Genomic DNA, 24,370 nt, shown 5'->3' with positions numbered 1-24,370 from the left:
CCCACGTCGGGCTCCCTGCTTCTCCCTCTGCCTGTGTCTCTGCCTCTCTTTCTCCCCTCTCTGTGTTTCTCATGAATAAATAAATAAAATCTTAAAAAAAAAAAAAGAAGGATCAAGGCCCAGAAAACCAAATTTTAACAAATTCCTAGGAGATTTATATGCACGTGAAAGCTTAAGAATCTCTGCTTTATACAAATTAAATCCCATGTTCTACTCTCCCATAGTCCCTATCTCCTCCCCCATCATACTTGTAACTGACTTGTTTAACATCTATATTCTACATCAGACTCTAAGTTCCATCAGAACAAGAGACATCACTGAATTTTAAGACTTTGACACTTTCTAGCTTATAGTAGACTCTTAATAAATATTTGTTGAGCTGAATTGACACAAATCAATGTCTTAGAACTGTTTTTTTAAGTAATTGTCAATTTTAGGAATTGATCTACTTCCATTTTTAACAAAAAATGATAAAGCAAATAAAACAATTTGATATGAGTAATTTAGTCAGACACAACAACCCATAGGGTGATCATGTGTCTTTCTATATTGAATCTGACATCATATCCATTCTGTTTGGTCTGTGTGATCACCACCAATGTTCTGAATGGCAACAGAGGCATTATCTGGCAATTAGAAAGTAACTTTTGCCCAGAAGATAAGGCTTTTGTTGTAACGCATTTTGAAATATTTTTAAGAACAAAGCTTAAAGCATTTTTTAAAGCAAAATACAGTCAAAGAATGACAATGATACATGAAGAAATTCCTTTTAATCACACACCCAAATACCTTGAATGAGGAGAAGCCATTTAAATAGCCATTTAACTCACTAAAAATGTCATAGCCCAGAAACAAAATTCCAGGTTATATGTTAAACTGCAGAGAGATGACCAAGGAATCCTGGAGCAAAGCCCTGTCATCTATGAATCTGGAATAATTCCCAGACCTTGACCGGGCTACTCCCCAAATATTCTCTCTTCTTACCCCACCCAAAAGGAAAGTGGCACCCATGGGGGAGGAGCAGATGGTGACAGTTGGAAAGCCACAGTACATATAAAATAAACCAGACTTGTTACTTCCATGTAGTCTCCAAGTACCAATAACAGGATTTAATACAGAAAGATAATAAAATTATAACTATTTTTTCAAATGCCAGTTATGTCCAAATAAATGGGACATTGTTAAACTAAGCTAAGTTTCCAGTGCCCCATAAACAAAATTCCAAAAAACACTGAATGAACCAAAGTTGAAAAAATGCAAGCATAGAGGAAGAGTTTTTCACTGACCTTCCAAGAGTTTAATCGACTTGGTAGCTATTGTCAGGAGGAACGATCAGACTGCTGACTTTTAATAATAATGTTTATGCTAGGGACAGGGATTATTATCATGATTACTACTACTATTGCAATTATTCTCATTTTATAGGTGAAAGAATAGAATTAGAGACTCTAAGTAACTAAGCCATAGTCACACACACGGAAAGTGGTAACACTGGCATCCTGGCTATATGAATCCAGGGCCCATGCTGCCAGAACTGTTCAAGACTTGGGAAACTTCTGAGGTTAAGTCATAATTTCTTGGTGAACTGGGGAAATGTGAGATAGAAAAGAAAATACAATATTTTCTTACATGATTTCTGGCCCCACTCTGGGATCTCACCTATGGGAGATGAAATTCATCATTTTGGAATTCTTTCTGGTAAAAGGCAAACCTGTCCTCGTTAGAAATGGTGAAGGGTCCTGAGAAACTCTGATTGTCCAGGCAATTTATTGTGAAAATTCTAAGACTCTTTTCTAGACTTTTTTTTCCCCACTTGCAAATCTTTGCAGTTGATTGGGAACTGATTGAGCACTGTCTTTTCACTTCATTATCTCACACATGAAATCACTTCCTTTTCTGTTTCAGGATTAAGAAGCTAATTCAAAAATCTTTTTTGATTTTGAGAAACAACAATAATAAAAAAGAGAAACACAGAAAAAAAACTTGTGATAGGCATTCAGTCGTTACATAAAAATGGAATTGAATTTTAGTCTAAAAATGCAGAGAAAGTGAGTCACCTCAACAGAAACAAGTGTAACAGTCACCATATGATTAATTGTTTTGTTTTCAGCCCTCTAAAAACCCTTTGTCTTGTCTTCTCAAAATCCTTTCCCCTTTCTTTATTTTTTTCAAAACTCCTGGGAATTTTTTGCACATCTGCAAAACCAATGTCAGTTCCAGGTTCCTATTCTGGTGATGAACCAATCTGGCTTCCAGTCACAGAAAAGAAAGCCAGTTCTTGCCAGACAAACAAATGGAGGTGACCTAATACCTGGGGGAGGTAGGGGTGGGGCCCCTTACTGATAAACCCCAAAGGATTTCAGGACTGTCTGGTCCACAGACCACTGACAAACTGAACCACATCGGAGCTCAGAGGCAATTTGACAGGGTCATGGAAAACCAGGTGAATTTTACTTTCAAAGTAGGAGAGAATATGGGCTAAAGAAAATTATAAGATTAAGCTAAGGAGAATGGTTCTTTTTTTTTTCTTTCAAGTTTTCGTTTAAATTCTGATTAGTTAACATACAGTGTAATGTTAGTTTCATGTGTAACATATAGTGATTCGACACTTTCATACAACACTGGGGCTCATCACAAATGCCCTCCTTAATTCCCATCACCTTTTCCTTCTTTTTTTTAATAATTTTATTTATTTATTCATGAGAGACACACACACACAGAGGCAGAGACACAAGCAGGAGGAGAAGCAGGCTCCATGCAGGGAGCCTGATGTGGGACTCGATCCCAGGATTCCAGGATCATGCCCTGGGTCGAAGGCAGATGCTAAACCGCTGAGCCACCCAGGGATCCCCACCCATCACCTTTTCCCCCCATCTCCCCACTCACTTCCCCTCTGGTAACCATCAGTTTGTTCTCTGTAGTTAAGAATCTGTTTTCTGAGGAAAAAAAAAAAAGAATCTGTTTTCTGGTGTGCCTACCCTCCCCACCCCACCACCACCATGTTCATCTGCTTTGAGAGAATGGTTCTTTTTTAATAGAATCTTTTTTTAACGAAAAAAAAATAAGCAAACTAGGAGTAATATTTCCTACCTATCTACTTAATGATGATTTATGTCTTCAAATTAAGACTGGTAAAAAAAAAAAAAAACAGCATTTGATGCTATCAATAAATAGAAGTAATGTTCTTGGTTTGTGATTTCTCTTTCCACTAATAAAAATCTTTAAGCCTTTCAGGTTTTTGTTGACCTCTATTAAATTCAGGTAAATTTGGAAGTGAACAAAACAGAAAATACTCTTTGAAAAGGGACAAATTATACTTTGGAACAAGAGGTTTTAAAAGGTTAGGAGAGAATGCTCTTAGGACCATTAGAGGAGAAACCAAAATCAGGTTTTAGTCTCCCCATCTACAACCGTGAAGAAAAACTGAAGTTATTTGCGACTATTGGAGTGGTACTTTCTTTGAAGAAAAAGATTCCAAACAATTCCTGGAAACTCTACCTCTCTAAGAAGATGGCATTTTTGTGAATTGAGGGAAAAGGCATGAGCAACATATGGAGTACATTTCCCCTTATAACACTGATCTGTTTAAAATTGAGGGAAAAACCTTTTGGCAAAGTATACTGGCCAAGCCAATGGCAAAAGTCATTTCAGTTTACCCTGATCCTTTTCCACGGTCCACCTCCCAGCCTGCCGGACATCCGGGCCCTTGATTTATAAGACCTGAATTGAAAAACAAGCCACTGAAGATGCCTAGAGAACCCCGCTTTTCCCTTGGCCTGTGAAACACAGCACTGCCTTTTACCCCATGTCTGCAGGGATGATGTAAGGGAAAAGATCTAAAGATTTTCCAGAAACAAGGTGAATTTCAAAGAGCATCAGAAGTGACTGTTTTTTGAAACATTGCCTAGCCTAAGGAAGACCTCACAGAACTGGGAATCTGGCATGGGACTTTTCCAAAGGTAGAGAGACTGCCTAGCCCAGTTTGCCCTGGGTCCCCTGGTTTTGGCACCGGAGGTCTAGTGTCCCTGAGAACTCCTCAGTCCCAGGCAAACTGGGACAGTCAGTAGCCCCAATAGGAGCCTCTGGATGCCTTTGTATCTCTTGCTTGAGAAAGAAGAGTCCTAGCAGTACTGAGAACAATTTGTCCAACCCAAGCAAAGGAGAAAATAGAAATAAAAACTCTGATAATAGCAATTGCCATTCATAGAGACAATGAATGTTGTTTTGTGCCAGGTTTCTGCTGTGTGTTTTGTAAATATTATTTCAGGTAGTTCTGATTACATCGTTGAGAGTTACTTATTATTGTCCCCATGTTACAGATAAGGAAACTGAGGAACAGAAAAATTCGATGAACTTGCCCATGTTCACACAAACAGTAAGGATAGAGCCAGAATGAATATCAGGAAGTACACTGAACTTCACCAGAAGTCACCCCTCCCACCTTCCAAAACCTGAAGTCTCCTCACATCCCATGTGCAGTCTGTTTAAGCATTAAGATGGAATTAGAGCAGACATATTTCTTCTGTTTTTTTGGCTATCCGAGGAACTTACTAAATGCCAGATGCTCCCTAAAGAACAGAATCCACAAGTTTCTATGGAAGAAAGTTGTAAACGCTTACAGCAAGGTTACTTGAGTCCTGCATCAGTTAAGACCTTCCAGTACCTTCTCTCTAAAGCATTCTTTCAGTTGTTGATCCTGGGCACTGGGCAACCTCTTGAGAGCTAAGTACCCTGCCAGACGGCTGCCTGGGAGCCCTGCTTAATCCCTCTCTCAAGGAGCAGTGGTATTGTTTGAATAAAGTTGCCACCATAATCCCTTGGCTTACTGTTTAAGAGTATTACAGGCTCTTGAAATAGATTTGTGAAGAAAATACAATTAAAAGAAATGTTAACAGTGTTCTATTCAAATACAGAGTGTTGTAGTTCCACAGGAGGAGACGGCTTGCTCCAGACTGGCCACCAGAGGATTTATCTTATGGAGAGAAGCTGTTTTACTTAATCTGGTTTCCTATATAAAAACAGAATGCCAGGAGCTTGTGGCTCTGATGGGAGAGGTGGAGAAAAGGCAGTCTGGACGTTTCTCCAGGTTAACACTTAAAATCAGGCAAATGGAAAACCCATCCAACTGCTGTCTAACCATAGATACGTTTGAATGACAAATTTCAGACTTTCACATTTCAAATGAGAGCCCTTGACATCTCTCTCTCTCTTTCAACGTGTCTAAAAACACATGTATTTATGACTTGTGGGCCAGAGACCACCACCACACAATTGTGACTGTAATGCAAGTAGCTCTATTCTTTCCTGTATCCAGACCATCTGTTTTTGACTTAGTGCTCTACTTGACTTCCTAAAACTTGACCCACCTCAAAGTCATGACATTCTATTTCCCCCAAGGGCACCCTCCACTATGAAAGTAAAGCATACACATTAGGACCAGCTGGCTAGAAAGAAACACTTTCTAAAGCCAATGTCATAAAGTTTCCAGATTCTCAAGGAAACAAATGACTCATGGAGCTCTTGGTGTAGGTATCTAGTGCTTCCCAAAATTTCCACAGGCGTAATGATGAAATGGAATCTGAGGAATTGACCTTTGTTCTGGGGCGATTACAACCTAAATACACTCCTGTGTCCTCCTGGCCACCTGTGAGTAGCTCCCTTTATGTTTGTTGGCCATAGTCCCAGGGATCTATTTCCATCCATCTGTCTGTCATTCATCTCTCCCTCCATCCATCCATTCATTTTTTCAACAAATATTTAAGGCATGATTTTAGGTTCTGGGAGTACAATAAAGAATAGGACAGTCAAAATTTGTTCTCTAAAGTAGTTCACAGTCTAGTAGAGAGACAATAAACAAGAAAACAAATAAGCAAAATATTTTCAGATGACAACATGTGCCATAAAGAATAAGTAAGGAAATGCTATAGAGAATGATGTGGGGGGAGAAAGAACCTCTTTACATAGGGAATGTCCCTTTAAGGAAATGAGATTTGGGTTCAGACTTGAATCATTTAAAATTTTGAAAGAAGAATATTACAGGCCAAAGGAATTATAAATGCAAAGTTCTTGGGGACAGCAATAAGCTTGGTGAGTTATAGGAACAGCAAGAAGGTCATCATGGTTATAGGAAAATTAACACAGTTGAGTCAGGTATAAAGTGGAGCTAGAGATTCTTATAGGGTTTTTAGGCTAAGGGGAGTTTGTATTTTATTCTAAGTGCATCAAAAAGCTATTAGAAGGTTTGGGGGTAGAGGAATGATATGATCTAATTTATAATTTTAATGAATCCATATGACTGGTAGGTGGAGTATGGAGCTGTCAGGTGGAATGGGAATACAAGAGTGGTTGTAGGAAGAACATCTAAGAGACTATTAGAGGAAACAAGTGAGAAATGATAGCAGCTTGTAGTAGTAGATGAATAAGAGATTAATATATTAATGATATATTTAAAGATAGAGCTGATAGGTCTTACCATGGTTTAGATATGGGAGATGAGGAAAGAAGAGAATCAAGAATGACTCTGAAGTACTGGGCTTATGCTGTTGGGTAGATGGTGATGCCATTTTGTAGCTCCCCCTCAAAAATCCTGAGTAGCTGAGTAGGTAGAATGAGTCCTGTTAACTTTTCTCCCCTTTATTCCATGTTTTCTTGAGATGCAAAAGGCTATTTATGCTTCCAGCAGTTAGTATCCGTAATGAAAGCCTTCTAAAGCAACACTTTGCTGCGTGTATCTCAGACCAAGCAAAAACTTGTCGGGACCAGAGCAACATATACTGTCAGCAAAGAGAAAATATTTTTTTCTTGGGATCTGAGAAAATCAGAGAATAAACAAAGGGTGGTATTCTGATTTTGCAGTCCTCCTTTGCTCCTTGAGAAAAACAATTTGACTGAGTCATTAGTAAGTGGAAATGCTAAAAGTGGCTTTGGATAAGGACCTGAATTTCTTTTTTCCTCTGGAGAAATCCGCAAAGCCTAAGAGACTCCCAGAGATTACTTCTCTGAACAGTATTAGATTTCCATATTTCATGTAGTCTAAGAGAGAATATAGAAGGTCTTATGCATTCACTCTGGGGGCACTTCTCAAATTGCCTTTATTAAAATAATTATCCTTTATACTAGTAAAACCCCTTTCTTCTAAAGGTGGAAGAATTTGTAGTCAGACAACTCCTTACTATGTGATACCCATTTGAATCTAAATTAAACCCTGATGTGCCATATCTCACTTTACCATACTCTGGCATATATACATTGGTATCTCTAGGCCAGAAGTAACCTGGTACAGAATCTGGTAACAGTTCTCTAGTAGACTTATTAACTGCAACCGATTGGTGCATGAGTATGTTCAAAAGACTTCTCTGGGAGCATTCTAAATTCTCTTGTTGGTTGGGAGCACCCTGTTTATCTGAATTCCTTTAGCCAGCAAAAGTTCATCCATCAAACCAGCATCTTGAATAAGCACCCAGGGAGTTGCACTGGAAAAAATTACTTCTAAGGCAAACATTCCATCAGAATGATTAGAACCAAAATGTAAAATCATTGACTCCATGAAGATAATACCTAGATCCATCTAATAATACTGACATGGAATTTTTATATGCACTCTCTAAAATGTGCCACAAAAAAGAAACCTTATTAAATAAACTTCAATCTACATACCTTGTCAACAATTTTGTAAAAAACAGAAACCCAGAGAGAAAATTTAACAGGGGATGCCTGGGTAGCTCAACAGTTTAGTGTCTGCCTTCAGCCCAGGGCATGACCCTGGAGTCCCAGGATCGAATCCCACGTTGGGCTCCCTGCTTGGAGCCTACTTCTCCCTCTGCCTGTGTCTCTGCCTCTCTCTCTCTCTCTCTTTCTTTCTGTGTCTCTTATGAATAAATAAATAAAATCTTAAAAAAAAAAGAAAAAAAATTTAATAGGTAGCCTTTCTGTCATATCAGATGACTCATGACCCCCCTCCTCAGAACACCTCTTAAAGACACAAACCACAGTTGCAGTCAGTCCTCAGCATTGCTTTGCATGACATCTGAACTTAGGAAAAAGAGTATTTTGCTAACCCCTTGGTGCTGAATGTTTGACCTAACGGCTTACTGTTTGCTCCTTTTTTGTCTCAATCCTCGTGACTACAAATGCTATTATTAGTCATAAGATTGTTCAGTAACTTAAATTCCAGCCATGGTATTTGACTCTCTGACCTAAAAATAAAGGGAATTGAAACTCCTAATTATTTCTAAGGGGACTAATTCTTTCATCTTTTCTATATACTTCAAATTATCCCAGCTCCATATGGAACTGGGAACATAGCTTTTAGCAATGTATGCCCCTTAATCTTTCACTGAACAAAGAGAAAAATGCAGAGGTTTGTGTGTGGACATCCCAGGAAACAAATCTCAGCATTGCTACCAATGAGTTAAGTTACTTTGTGAAAGTAACAAACCTCTGTTTTGTGTAATAAATACAAGATAATATTTACATAAGGGTTATTATATAAGTGATATATAGTAGATGTAAAATTCCTGGCACAAAATAAGCATTCAGTAAATAACATATATTATTGATTATCACTACATCACTCCATTTAGTAAAGGTAGGAGCCGACTGAACATGATTTTCCATTTCAGCCTGGCAAGGTTTATTTTAGCCTTAAAATTTTTGACATTATGATTTTACTTTTCATGGCCACACAAAGTCATAACACATCCAATATGCTACATAGAACAATGGGCTTAAGAGAAATTCAAATGATTGAGTGTAGTATGAAGATCTATCCTGGTTCATCCATCATAAAAGACCATATGAATGCAAAAATGCAAAAAGAATCATGAAGTCATGAATCTTAGAGTTCAAAATGTCATTGGAAATCAAATGGTTCAACACCTTCTATCTACGATGTAGAAACTGAGAACCCACTAAGATAAGCAACTTTCACAAGATCATGCAACTTAGTGGTGAGCTAATAGGAGAAGAAGACCAAGTCCCAGTTAGGTTTATAACTTGAAACCTCTCCTACTCTTTTAGCCTAATGATAATCTTTCAGAGAGCTTGATTTGCCCAGTTATTACAAATCAATGATAAATTTGGGGCTAGATCATTTGTTATCAGTTGAATTGCCCAATGCAGATACTCTCCAAGGGCTCATCCAGCTCTAAATATTTTATTATTCATCTGCTTGTTATTCAAGGATACCCTTCACAACATGGACACATGCTGTTCATCAACCTCCAAAATATTTTTCTCTTCTAGCCAGACCATTGTCTTTATGATCCAACAAATACTTTATTCCATCACCAAATCCTTCCCCATATGCATAATGGCTTCCCCTTTGTTCTCTGTTTATACAATTCTTATTCATTCTGCAAGACCCAGATTCCCACCTCCTCCCCAATATCTTTCCTCATTTCTCTGGCTTCCATGAATAATCCTCTCCTGAACTCCTACAGTCTCCAAGGTGAGTCCATATAACTGACAACACAATTATCTATTGTGTAGACATTCTCCTCCATTGTTTCTTGTGTACCTCTTACCTTCCCAATTAGACTGGCAGCCCTTTGAAGACAAGTACCATGGTTTAGGCTTACCTAATTGCAGTGGAGCAGGACACTAGGACTATTGCTCACAGTAGGTACTCAATTAATATTCAGTTGATTGGAGAAGGGGGAAAAGAGTAGAACAGACATTTTCTTGCTTCTGTAACCATTCTTGATAAGCTTAAAACGGCTAAGTTTGGTTGAGGTTTCGAAGTAATTACAACCAATGGGAAAGGACAGCAGAAGGCTACTTATAATCCCATCCTACAATCTTTTCTTTGAAATGCAGAGAAAATCCACTTGAGACTGCCCAAGATTTTGATAGTTGTTTCTAAATGAGGTGTCTACTTCTGCATCATCAATTTCTGGCAAAAAGTCTTGCCCTTAGAAATGTAGGGGTAAGAAAAACTTATGAATTCTGGGGTAAGAAAAACTTTACGAATTCATGTGATAGAAAATGAATAACATGGAGCTCTATGGATCAAAATTAGTAAAAACAAACAAACAGAGTGTACTTATTCATACCAGAATGCCACAGCTTTATTATATAAAGCATGAAGTAGTATCAGGCACACCTCAGGAAAAGGTTTCTTAATCCAGCTTCTTTTTATTTTGTATGTATTTATTGATTGCCTTATGATAATAATCATAGAATATTAAGTATTAAATAAGTATAATTTAAAAATTAAGAGCCAAAGTGCAAGAGTTAAATAGCCTCAATTTGAATTCTGAGTCTGTAACTTGGTAACTGCATGGGCAAGTTACTTAACATTTCTGTTTTCCTTTCCTCACCCATCAAGTAGGAATTATAATAGTACTTACAGAGAAATTTGTTGTAAGGAGAAAGATAAGGAGAAAGATCCTCTTGATGATGCTCTGAGCCCCACTTCCCCTCACTATGTTGCTTTGATTTCAGTGCAGTGAGAGGAATGAGGGGAGGGAAACACAGGAAACAGGGGGCAAGGGTAGGGAGCTGGAGGTAAAGAAAGTGATGACAAGATGAAAGGAGTGGTGGAGAGCATTCTCTAAACCCTCAGAATTTAGGGAGTTGAGATGCAACTAGGGAAACGCAAGCATGCCATTCCCCTTGCTCACCACCAACACCAACACCAAGCCAGGAGGCACGCCTACTGGTGGAAAGTACAAATGTCACTCAGGGACAAGTAGCATCAGCTATGTGGTGCAAGACTGGACAAAACATGAAAAGAACCAGTAGAAATGTCAGCTGATTGCTGAGCAGACCAGTCAGCCAGCCGGTGAGTCCAGAGCATTCGCTCTGTGTTCCTTTGCTACAAAAGCCACCACCTGAGTGGACGGGGTCACAAGAGGCCTGAGGAGAGGAGCAGTGTGATGTCAGTGTGGGGGGAAGGCAGTGGCACAAAACCCAAGTAGATGTGTTGTTTGAGGCGGGCAATAAATTGCTGGCCGTCTTATAATAGAAAGAGTGGCTCAGACTTGTACAATTTCATTTATCCTATTTTGGTATGTGGAATATGATAAAATTCAGACTTTTCCTGTTTAATTAGCCACCAGGTCTGATGAAGGACATTTTTCAAGTCACATAGGAAATGACAAAAAAGTAAGGTGTGTCTGCCAGAGAAAGGGCAAGGGAAGGCCAGGCATGAAAAGGCAAAAGAGCAAAAGAAAATATCCACCTTTAGTATAAAACCTCTGAGAACATTTCAGCAGACAGTGGGTTATTTAACGAAAGGAGTTGATACGGCTAACTCTCATGTGCCTTCTGATGCTTAATTCAAAGTTCAGCAAAAGTTTAAAAGGAAATGAAGTGAAAATTGATCACTCGGTATATAATCACTGGAGAAAGAGATCCGCCCCAAAAATATTTCTGACATGGAATTTTTTTTCAATGTCCTACTTTCAAGAATTCTTTCAACAATATAATTTTTTAAAGAATTTCATACCACTTAAGTGTTTGAAATAAAGGAATTATCTTTTAAAGGGAACTCGATGTGTCATCACATTCTCAAAATGCTCATTTTGTTGGATGTGCTTTAAAAGATCCGAGGGCATAAAAGTTAGGGAATATATCCATGTGGATAAAGATGGAGAATTACAGACTCCTTTCCAGTGGACTGAAAGCTATTTAATAAAAACATTCATATTTAACAGTGGCCTTGCGAAAGGTGATAATAAGCTGAAAAAATGATTTTTCACAGCCAAACACTTGTACCCTTTGACATTAGCATATCATATAAGCAAGGAGTAGGTACCCAAGAGGACTTGTATTAAGATATGTAAGTAAGACCTTAATAAAAAAGATTTTAATAGAAATTAGAGGTTCTTGCCTGAGAAATCAGTAATAAGATGATGCACATTGGATGGTAGTTAAAGGGAAATAGCTGTCCTTTTTTGGCCAAGTAACTGCTTAGGACATAATCATAGAATTTTTGAACATCAAAGGTGATTAAGACTTTAAAATTATAAAAAAAAAGACTTTAAAATTATTTTGTCCATCTTATTTTATAGTTGTGAAAAGCAAGGCATTCCCCGCATTGTGATATCTAGAGGTAAATTGCTTGCCTGGGTGCTAAGGGCTAGGAAGTCAATCCTAGCCGATTGACTAATGAGTCAATCTAGACTATCATCTCACCCATTCTAAGAAAGCATACAATATAAATTTCAGTGGTCTTTTAGATTTTCATGACCTGATTCACAAGATCTGATTGGAATTATAGAAATGGGACATCTTAACATGTCAATATTTGCAGGATGAACCTCACGAAATCAGCTATGGAAATTCACAACGTTAGGGGATCATAGCAGCTTATCTTACCTTGAGAAAAAAGAAGCAGCACAAAAAAGGCATTATAAATAGAGGGCATCTGAAACCAAACTCCTTTCTGCCCAGGAAGGAAGCCTGAGGTGGGTATGCGACAGCTGTGTTTAGAGGAATGGCTATTGGGGGTGGTACTCTCTTCTCCAACAAGGAAAGAAGAGGAAATGAATTTAAATTACAACCAAAGGAATTTAAGTTAGAGGGAAAGGTCTTATTGGCAGTTAAGGTTTTATGAACCCTGGAAAAGATTCCTGGGGAGGTTTTCAAATTCCCTATCTGGATGTATTTAAGAGAAAAGAGATACCTATCAGCCCAGGGTGGTTGAGGTAGAAACCTGCCTGGAATTCGCTTTTAGCTGAATTCTGTAAATCCAGATTAACTCCTGACAGCATTTAAGATGTCAGAGACAGTAGATGCAATAGCAAGAAATGTTGTCCCTTAAAAAAAAAAAAAAATTCATCCAAAGTAATCATTTCTTTGGAAAATCAATTGGCGTGTGCTAGTTGGTTAAAAGTGGAATGTACAATTATAATACATTCTGGCTTTTATTTTGTTTTTAATCTGGTTTCCAGTGGAAAGAAGCCTCATGAAACCTCTCTGGCAGTCTATGCCCTGCTTAATACATTTTTATTTTTTTTCTTTAGACTAGTTACAATCAAATCTCTTAGAAGAAACTAGCCTACGTAGCAATGTAAGTGCCCTGGGAGTAAACATCTCCAAAGGAGAAGACCTCTCCCCGCACTCTAGAAGAAATCATCTTTCCTTCCTAATTGAAAGAAACAGATGAACAGATGATTCCACTACTGCTATCACCCTCACCTTCTTCACTCTCACCCAGACTCCAGCCAATTCTCTGCAGCTTACAGAATTTCCCCTTATTTCCAGCACACAAATAGCACTTGCCCTCGCGGTTCATACCAAAATTCTCTCATTTGTTGTAGTTCTCTGTTTATACAGCTGTGCATCTCTTTGCCCCATTGTGTTAACCACATCTATTGTCTGTTTTTTATTGTGAGCTCCTGGAGGCAAGGAATGAGATCTGTTTAATTTGCTTTGCACAATGCTACGCATGCGCACACAGGTGGACACCATGTGACTGTGCTTGACAGTGATAGTTCCTGGCAGAGCTAGATGCTGCAAAAAAAAAATAATGATAAAATTTAAAATACCGTGGATTAATCGAAGTTGGAGAGAGAGGACTCAATTCAGAGAGTCTGTGTCATTCCTTGGTCCTGCCATATGCAGTACACTAAAGTCTTAATGGGCATCAGGGACCATCAGACACTGAACAGTGTGGACAAAGGTCCAATCAACACCTGAACAATCTATTAAGTCGGGGTCTGAAATGCACAAAAAGCAAGACTACATTTATTTGAGAGCCTGTCCTCCACTATAGCCCTCCTTTCTCTTGGTGTATAAGCCCAGTCTTGCTGGAGTTCTCAGCTCAGAGCATCACGCACCAGTGCCCACTGCCATAGGAGATGGTTGTATTTGACATGTCACAGAAGACTACCCAGTTCACAGTAACTTGGCCTTCTTATTTCTTTGTTTACAGCCCAAAAGAATAAAATCATTTTCACCATAATTAATAATTCTTCCTTCCTATCAATCCCTGCACAACCCCCCTCCGATCTTCCTTTACATAGTCTTCCTCACTGACCTAAGAGGACAGAGATGAGTCGATCCGTGATTCTTAGTTGGGTTAAAAATTTTCCAGTGCCTATTCATTCCTGAGAGTCTCAAAGTTACATCAAAGGACAAAATGATTGATGAAAACCCTTCCCTCAGGGGAACCACAGGAAATGACATTTTGTTTAATTCAACAAATATTTTCTAGGCACCAATTATTTTTAGGCACACTTGCTGTGGGCTAGGGAGGGAGAAGGGAGTTAATTTGAGGTTTAAACAATCTTAAATATAAGAATTGCTTTATTTTAGGATCTTGGTGAGAATTAAATGATGTAATATGTATGAATATATATGTAAAATGTACTTAGCACAGAGCTTGCCACAAAAGACATGCTCAACAAGTAATAGCTATTACTATTTTTACTGAGTTATGGCTTCTTTTAGAGCAATTTTTTTAAAGACATCTCCTTTGGAAACTGAATTCAACCTTGGATTATGAGCAATATAGTTTGATTATTATAGGATTAGGGGAGCCATCACATTCAAGTGCAAAAATAACCCATCATCCAGAACATGGAAATAAATGTGTCTTCACCAAAAATGGAGCTCAGCCATGTTCTGATGTCCAGAGAGAGTCTGGTTCTCATCCTGTTTTTCCCAAGAAGGTTCTGAAGTTTTTCAGTACCATAATCATATCCCAAATGCACACAGCATATATGTTTCCTTCCTCTTCCTCCTACCATGGTTTGGATCATAGTTATTCCATAAGACAAATGACCAGAAAAATACACTTGAATTATTTACATTTACTTCAAAGTACATAATACGATTATTTTAGAGCATCACTTTAATTAGTTGGCTGTTACTGAATTAGTATCAATTAGTCTTAGATAAGAATAAATAAACTTTTGGGGCACCTGAGTGGCTCAGTCCCTTAAGCGTCTGCTTTTGGCTCAGCTCCTGATCTCAGGGTCCTGGGATCGAGCCCTGTGTTGGGCTCCCTGCTTGGGAGGGAGTCTACTTACCCCCTCACTCTGCCCCTCCCCTGCTTGTGCTCTCTCTCTCTCAAATGAATAAATAAAATCCTTTTTTTAAAAGAAGGAAAACAATAAATCAACTTGTAACTAGAGGTAAAACTAAGTCAAATTTTATTTACCCAAGACATTTTTTTTAAACTTGCCCAAAACAAATTGTTTCACAGGTCATCTTGATGAAGTATAATGTTTAATTTATCAATTACTCAATTAATTGTATAGATAAATATATGAATGGATCATAATGCAAATGACAAGATGATTGAATCCAAGGATGGCATAACAGGATTAGCCCAAAGGAATCCACTTGCTTTGTATTTTTTGGTTCAGTTTAAGCCATACCCTAGAGTGCCAAATATCTGGATATTTGAAGACTTCAGGCTAGGAGAGCTCATACATGTACTTCATACATCACCACACCTTGAATCACCATCATAGTACCAGTATTTTATCCTGCCTGAAGATTCATCAGTGGTTTCATTTGAAAAGGGTTTTAATCTGTCGGCAAGATGAGGAACTTCTGGGAAACATTTCATGTATTTCTATCTGTTTCAAAAGTGTGAGAAAAATGCATCTGGAATGAAAATATCATAGACTATTTTCTGTCAAATATCACCTCTTAAATTGTAAAACGTGGGCCTAATTTTAGATTTCAACCCGTGAAGCTGCGACTCCCTGGTTCTCTGAACTAAAGTCACTGTTTCTCAAATTCATTCACATATTGAAATGTTCATTAATTTCTCACTTCCACTTTTCTGATTCCAAACTAATAGACCCCAAAGATTTCAGATATACTTTAGCTATGTAGATCTTTCCCGTCCTTTCGTCTACCAGATCATTTAGATCAGGCTTCTTCGAACTGTGTGATCATAATGTGAATCTTAAAAATAAAGGAAAATTAATGTCTCTCTAACCATAATGTACTTAAAAGAAGGCCAGTGATCCAGCAATCCAGACTTTCAGTAATCGCTTATGACAACCTCAAGAGATTTATTTTTTTTTTCTCTCTCTTTCTCTTCCAATTTATCAGGACTTTGTTCATAGTTTAGAATTGATCCTGTTTTCATAGAAATAGAATTCTCGGGCAGCCCCTGTGGCACAGCAGTTTGGCGCCGCCTGCAGCCCAGGGTGTGATCCTGGAAACCTGGGATCGAGTCCCACATCGGGCTCCCTGCATGGAGCCTGCTTCTCCTCCTGCCTGTGTCCCTGCTTCTCTCTCTCTCTGTCTCTCATGAATAAATAAATAAAATCTTTAAAAAAAATTTAAAAAAAAGAAATAGAATTCTCAACCCTAGTTTTATCTTAGGCAGTACAACCTTACATTTTTGTAAAATTCAGATGAAGGATGAAGTCATTCTTTAGGACGGGAAAAAAGGGAAATGAGGCCTTACGTCCCTCCCTCCAGTTCTCCAAATTATTTATGAAGCCAAATCAGACACACTATCTATGAGAAGATAAAAATAGCTCCCAGATGAAATCAGAGAGGGAGACAAACTATGAGAAACTCTTAAATATAGAGAACAAACTGAGGGTTTCTGGAGGAGACGTAGATAGGGAAATGGGGTAACTGGATGATGGGCACTAAGGAGGGCACTTGACAAGATGAGAGGTGTTATATGCACCTGATGAATCACTAAACTCTACTACTGAAACTAATAATATACTCTATGTTAATTAATTTATTTTAATTAAAAAAAAAGGAAAGAGAAAATGAAAAAAATAGCTTCCAGCAACCTCAAATGCCTTGCCCACTTATGTTCTTCTAAATCTTAGCATTTTAAAATAATTCAGATGCACAGTTTTAAGCAACCCAGATGCCTAATTTAATAGCATTATTAACCAATGAACAGTTACCATGCTCCAGACAACTGCCTGAATCAGTAAAGTAAAATACAGTGTGGAAAAACTCTGGGATAATGTCAGTGGGATAAGAATAGGATGTTCCTTCATCTTGTTGATTCCTTATTCACCGACCTTCTTCCACATTGTGTGAAAGAATAGAACCTGTCTTCTCATTGCCTTTACTCATTTGTTGCACAGTTATGAGGATTAAATGAAACTGTACAGATAACACAATTAGCAAGACTGGTCCAGAGGACATGTTTAATAAACATGTATTTCCTTTCTCTTCAAGAATCATAAGAATGTGGCCAGCCTGCTTTGTGGAGGAAATTCAAAACTGGTGAGGACAGACTATGTTGAAATACTTACTCAAACTTGAGCCTGAGTGTCTGAATGTTACATAATTTCTGAAATAGTATGGCATATCTATAAATAGCAATTCATACTTTTCTCATGGATTTTATAGAAATGGATCTCATTACTATAGAATCTTGTGATCATCCCTGGACATTGAGGCCCAACCAGTAAAGGTCTGCAATCCCTAGCATAAGTGACAAGAGGAACAGCTTAAATTCCCATCCACGCAATGGGGTAATTATGACATCTCCGCATTCTAGGGGTTTAAACCAGCCTCAAAACAGAAACCCTGTTTTCGACACTTGCAGTGCTGAAAGGGGATCTTTTTTTACTAAGACTTGTTCATTATTCAGTAAACAAATCACATGGTCTACAGCAGTAAAAATATGGGTGGGAGATGCATATTCTTCATTTCAAAGCAAGGAGCCTGTTGAGTGGTGGTATGGTTTTAAAAGTATCTGATTTGACAGGGGAGCTCTCATCACACTCCTGAAATAATTTTATGCTGTTATGATTTTGTTTGTGGTTTTTTTCCTTTTTCAAAATTGAAGCGATGTACTTAACTTTAATCAGAACCATCAAAGCTTTTTTAAAAAATGCCCATATAATGTTAAATTTCTGGGTTTTTTAAAAATTTTATTTATTTATTTATGAGAGACCCAGAGAGAGAGAGAGAGAGAGAGAGGCAGAGACACAGGCAGAGGGAGAAGCAGGCTCCATGCAGGGAGCCCAAAGTGGGATTCAATCCTGGGTCTCCAGGATCACACCCTGGGCTAAAGGCAGATGCTCAACCCCTGAGCCATCCAGGGATCCCTGGGTGGTTGTTGTTGTTGTTGTTGTTTTTTTAAAAAAAGGATGTCAAATGCTGTTTCTTTTGCACTGCTAAGATATGTTTCAGAAGTATAAGATATATTTCTAATGCATCCAGCAAATATTTATGGAACACCTACCATGTGCCAGGCCTAGTTCTCATAGCAAGGAATGTTACAATAAACAAAACAAACAAGTTCCCTGCTGTCAAGGAGGGATGGGAAGTGAGGAAACATTGGTGTTGAGGCAGATTATAAATTAGTAAAATGTATAATTAAGTAAGGAAGATATAACTGCTACTGTGCAATTAAAGAGGATTAGATTAGAGACAATTGAAGATGAGCCATTGACTTTAGATTGAATGGTGAAGAGAACCCTCCCTAAGGAAACGAGATCTACATTGAGATTTAAGTGGCGGAAGACCCAGCCATGCATGATTCTGGGGGAAGAGCATTTTAGACAGAGGGACAGCAAAGGCCTGAAGTTGGGTCCCAGCATAATGTTTTCCATAAGGAGGTCAGTGTGGCTGGAGAGTAAAAGGCAAGGGGGAGAAGGTTAACATCGGGGGGTAGGCAAAGTTGGAATCCTATGGCACACGCAAGCCAGAGAAGTTTAAGTCTGTTCAAGGGGCTATGAGGAGCTATCAGGTGCAAGGGGGGTGGGGCAGTAAGCAAGAGAATAGCATGATCTGACTGACTTTCTCAAAGTTCACCCCATCTGCTGTGTGGAGAGTGGGGCAAGAATAGGTACATTTTTAATGCAATTGGAACCATTGAAAATTGGTAAGAAAATTGTTTGTGTTTGCTTTTGTTTTTGAGATCTCTCCAAGGTGTAAGGACTAGACTATTGTGGAAAGGGATAAATAGAGAGAGTCAGAGTGGAAGAAATTTTAGTGAATTTGGAAAGTGATGTGAATTAGGATATGAAGCTCAAATGGTGTCCTTGGGTTGTAAGAAAAGAAACAACACTTATTGAGAAACAATTATGCTTATTTTTACATACGTAATCTCTTTTAATTATCACTACCATCAATGTTATAGTTACTTAGCCCCATTTTTCTTATATGAAAACTGAACCTCAGAGAGAGATAAATCAAATTTCCAAATATCCAGCAAAAGCAAGTGGGAAATCCAGGATTCAAAGCTTGGTCTATGTGACTTAAAGCTCTGGTATTTTTCTACTCTAATATGATGTCTCTAGATCGGAATTAACAAAATATCTCTGAGATTTCATTCTAAATAATAAAATAATATTCTGTAATATAAAATACATAGTTTATTTAATGGTACTGATTGACATTTAACTTGTTTCTATATTTTTGCTCCTATAAATAAACTGTGATAAACATTTTATATATTATTTTACCTGATTTCTGTTACTTTCTCACTTGAATTCCTAGAATCCTAGTGGTATCAAAGAATAGGATATTTTTTAAGCTCTATTCATGTAATATCAATTTATTTTCCAGAAAACTTGTGTCATTTAAACTGCCACTTAACCCAAACCAGCATTAAATATAATTTTTTATCTTTGCCAATTTGATAAACAAGCTTTTAATTCTATTGTTTAATTCCTTTACTTACTAATGAGATTGAACATTTTTATACATTTCTTAGCCTTTTCATTTTTCTTCTGTGAATTTTATGTCCACTTAATTGTCTGTTTTCCTACATGGTGTTGCTATTTTTTTATTGATGATTTGTAACAGCAAATCAGCAAAATAGTCTTTATGAATTTTTGCAAATAACTTCCCAGAGTGTATTTCACACTTAATTTTCAATTTTTCATTATAAAAATATTATACATAGAAGAGGGTATGTATGCTCCACTTATCTATTGCTGTATAACAAGCCACATCAAAATGTAGTGGCTTCAAACAACAAACATTTTATCTTATCTCATAATTGCATGGGTCTTGACTAGTTACTTTTTTGCTCTTATGGCTTTACTTACCTGACAGGTTGGCTGCACTAAAGAGCCCTCAAATGGCTTTACTCGCATGTTTAGTGACCTGGTAAGGATAGAAGAAAGACCAAGTTCTGCCCACATTGCCAACTGGAGCACCAACATGTGGCTGCTCCTACACCATGGTCTCGGAGGGGGGGGTCATACTTCTTACTTGAAGGCCCAGGACTCCAAAAGACAGTATTTTTGAAATAAGGCAACAACTTTGTGGCCTTGTATGAGCCAAGTTCTCGAGTTACATGGTGACATCTCCACTGTGCACTATTGGGTAAAGCAGTCACAAGTCCTCCCAGATTTGATGGGAGGGAACACAGAGGAGGGTCAAAGAATTTGTGGCGATGTTTTCAAACTCTAGGTAGGGTATAAAATTGTTTAAAGAATAAAGAAAACTCCCCTTTACTATTAATTTTGTTCATAATGTGTTTATTTGCAACTGGTTTTTAAGTATTTATATAACTTCATCGCTTTTTCTTTGTGATGTTTTCCATTACTTTGTGATTTATTGTCTAAATTACTTTCAAAGTGTCTGTCTATAAAATCAAGGACATTATCAAGTGAAAGGGAATAAAGGGAAAGGAGAGAAAATGAGTGAAAATACAAGTGAGGGTGACAAAACATGAGAGACACCTAACTGGGAAACAAACAAGGGGTAGTGGAAAGGGAGGTGGGCAGGGGGCTGGGGTGACTGGGTGACGGGCACTGAGGGGGGCACTTGATGGGATGAGCACTGGGTGTTATGCTATATGTTGGCAAATTGAACACCAATAAAAAAGTTTAAAAAAATATATTTGGAGAGATGACTTTCAGGTCTTTAGATACTTTAAGTATTATGTATTGTAGTTGAATTCATTTAATTTAATTCTTAACCCTTTTCATCCTTTTCATCCTTAAATTGCCATGAACAACACATTTGAAAATGCATATAAATATGCAGGTCGAACCATACTTTTAATTATGCAGGTTGCTGTGTGGAGGCAAAAAAAAAAAAAGAAGAAGAAGAAGTCTAACTAAATAGTTCTTGCTTAGTATTTTGCCACGTTTTTGGCTCACTCTTCCAAAATGAACTAAAATACAATGAGCTACTTTTGGCCTATATAGCTAGTTATTCTTTTCAGGTCTTGCAATTATATTTGAATATTGAATAATTGATTTATATTTTAAGTGGTGATTGTAGCACTCTCTCTTACAGTGTCTTAATTGGCAAAGAAAAAAAAAGCATCATCCCATAACAGCAACAAAAAAAAGTAGCAGTTATTTTAAAGGACATTCTTCTGGCTAATAGGAAAGAACTCATTTAAAACATGTTATAAACACTCAATAAATACTAAATGATGATACTCACCTCCTGTTTTAAAAATGTCATTGGGGTCTTTTCAGTTATTTTCTCTGCTTCCAGTGTTGCATTTCAAAAACTGGTTTTGTCATCTATCTGGGTGCGGAACCGTGAAAGCTATGCAGAGAGTCGTAAAATGAGTAAGATGTATGACACACACATGATAGCAATCCTCAGCATTTCTAGCTATCCTGTGTATCTTTCTTCTATTTTATTTTCACCACATGCTGGAAAGAATGAATTTTGGAAGAAGACATTGGAAAAATTGTATTGTTAACCACCATGAGGGCAGGGGTCTGTACTTTTTCCCCCAACATTTATAAATTGTGCCTCGCACATAGCAGTGCTCAGTGAATATTTGTTGAAGAAAAATTTGGGCATAAGCCCAGCAGTATTTATCAGCCTATTTCTCCTGTCCAGTCTGAATCTGAAGAGGTTCTTTTTTCATGGAGGCAGCTGTTTGTGCAGTATCTCCTTCATATTTGTCTTTACTAAATGCCAGTCACACCATACGAGGAAGAACTGGAAGAGTCAAACCCCTGAGTCCATTTACCATCATTGAACTTAATTATTAGAGATCATTTGAGATCCCATGGCTTTCTAGAGACAAAAGATTCTCAAATCACCTATGGTGATCTCAAACTATATTTATGCCTGAGAATTCACAAGTTAAGCCAAAGTTCAGAGCATTGGTGTATCCAGCCATCAGGCCTGTGCACACATATTCAAGCTCGGGCCTTGTGTTTCAGGGACACTTGTGTTTTACAGACATTTAAGCAACTAAATTTTTTTTTTTTTTTAAATGATAGTCACAGAGAGAGAGAGGCAGAGACACAGGCGGAGGAAGAAGCAGGCTCCATGCACCGGGAGCCTGATGTGGGATTCGATCCCGGGTCTCCAGGATCGCACCCTGAGTCAAAGGCAGGCGCCAAACCGCTGCGCCACCCAGGGATCCCCAGACATTTAAGCAACTAGAAGACATTCAAGTACTTCTTCGTTTCATGTTAAATGCAGAATACAGAAAAACTCTAGATCTCTACTCTTCACTAGCCACAAGTAGATATTTAGATTTAAATTTATTAAAATGAAATAAAACTAAAACCTCAGTTCCTCATTCATACTAGCCACCTTTCAAGAATTCAATAATCTTATGTGGCCAGTGGCTAACATATTGAATAGTGAGATATGTAACATTTCCATTTTCACAGAAAGTTTTACTGAATATTACTGCTCTAGAATATATCACTTATATCGCATTGCAGAAAATCTAAATTGGATACCTGATTCTACACCTACTTCTTAATCAACCAATCATGGATTTTAAATCTTTTTATTTATTTGAATGTCTGAAGTTGTTCCTATTTAAATATTTTTTGAGCAACAAATGTAGAGAATATTTCCTAAACAAATGTCTATGAAATATACCAAAATAACTTAGAGAGTCTCTATTATCCAAAGCACAGTTACATTTCTGAAAATTGAAGTGGAGAGAAATCCCATATAATTTGTAAAAAGTCCAAATTACAGATGATTTATAAAATACATTTAATTAAATTATATCCAAAGCTCAAATGAAAACCTAAAAGTGTTGCCAAATTAAAGTTCTATCAGATCTGACTTGATAAATAACAAGGAATAATTTCTAACTCAAATTCTGATGTATGCAAATTAGATGGAAATATGTTGCTGGGAAAGTTTACTCTTCTTAAATAAATCTAACTTTTCTCCCCTAGGCATTATTTCTTCAAAAATTTGCTTCCTCTGTAGCTAATGCCAAATCCTTTCTAAATTAGCTCAAATCTGTGTTAATGAGAAATAATTTAATGACAACACATAATAATATCCATGAAAAGGAATAAAGATGTACAATAGATTATCTAGACAAAAACTCTCTATAGCATGTGTGTTAAAACAAATAAGTGCATATTTGTATATGTAGAAACACAAAAAGATTATTCTCTCCTAAACAGTATACAAGGATCTCTAATATCTCCTAAATGTGCACTTACGTTTTGGTCAATAATAGCATTTTTTTAATTGAAGTATGTATTTATGCATTTCTATTATATGATTTCTCCTTTGATCCCAAAATAATATACTTTGATGATAATTCAGCTTACTTGTCTTCCAATTGAGTCAAAGTATCCTCTTTTTTCTACCTCAGAAGCTGTTCTGGAAGTGTAACAGCATCTGGTGCAGAGACAGAAACCAGCTCCAGGTGTGCCCCAGGAAGGCATAAGCAAGGACACCAGTTCTTGGCCAGCCAAGTCTAAATGTAAGTGTGAGAAACAATGGAAGGTGGTGTAGCGGGCCAGCCCTGGGTGGTCGGTCCCAGAGCACGGGGGACGGTTGGCAGACACAGAGGTATCCGGCTTGCCTGCAGGTCCTGTGTCCCATCCCCATCTTCACTGCTGCAAAAGCCTTGAGACCATGGCTAATGCCAGGTTTTAAAATCCCCCAGGGTACAATACATGTGCAGAGTGTGATTCTAGCTGATTTTTAAGCCCAGGCATGTTGAATAGTCTTAAAATAATTATTTCCATAGGACCTGACTAGGTATCCAAGTGTTCACCAGATGCTAGCAGCTAGATTTTGCAGAGGAAAATTGCTAACTTAAGCTTCTTTTCATGATTCAGCAGAGGGTTTTAAGTAATAAAAGATCTGGAGATTTGTAAAATAAATAATTCCAGTGCAAATGGGAAAATTGAAATAATCTTATCATCTCCCAGTCATGTCTCTATGTGCTTTTATGCCATTATCAAGTTTCTCTTAATTGGACCAACGTTTTGTGTCTTTTTATTTTTTCTGGTTGATACTTTATAGTTTTAAGTTATGAGCTGTAATGAAGAAATGATTCCTTTCAGATGACTGGTGACATGTACTGAATTTTCCTAATGGCAGTCTAGGATGTTTGAAACAGAGAATATAACAAATACAGTTCTATACATGTGCAATATTGAATATATCCACAATTAAAAAACAACAGTATGCCAATAATTCTTTAACTGATCTCTTAGTTGAAGCAATTAAAATATAAAGTACATCATTAATTTTTGAACTTTGATTGGAAAAAAAA

At 37.5% G+C, this 24,370-nt stretch overlaps 1 protein-coding gene across 2 annotated transcripts in view; it reads left to right on the top strand.

Annotated features, from left to right (window-relative positions):
• The window catches only part of COL8A1 (collagen type VIII alpha 1 chain), a 142,440-nt gene that overhangs the window by 65,380 nt on the left and 52,690 nt on the right, over positions 1 to 24,370 (top strand). For both annotated transcript variants that reach the window (XM_041769841.1, XM_041769850.1), the window contains exon 2: positions 23,459 to 23,569. The gene's annotated coding sequence lies outside the window, so the exon portion shown is untranslated. The remainder of the gene's footprint in view (positions 1 to 23,458; positions 23,570 to 24,370) is intronic.

The sequence above is a fragment of the Vulpes lagopus genome, chromosome 1 (genome assembly GCF_018345385.1).
Source record: "Vulpes lagopus strain Blue_001 chromosome 1, ASM1834538v1, whole genome shotgun sequence".
NCBI lineage: Eukaryota > Metazoa > Chordata > Mammalia > Carnivora > Canidae > Vulpes > Vulpes lagopus.
The sequence above is the reverse complement of the archived record's forward strand: the minus strand, read 5'-3'. Positions and strand labels throughout refer to the sequence as shown.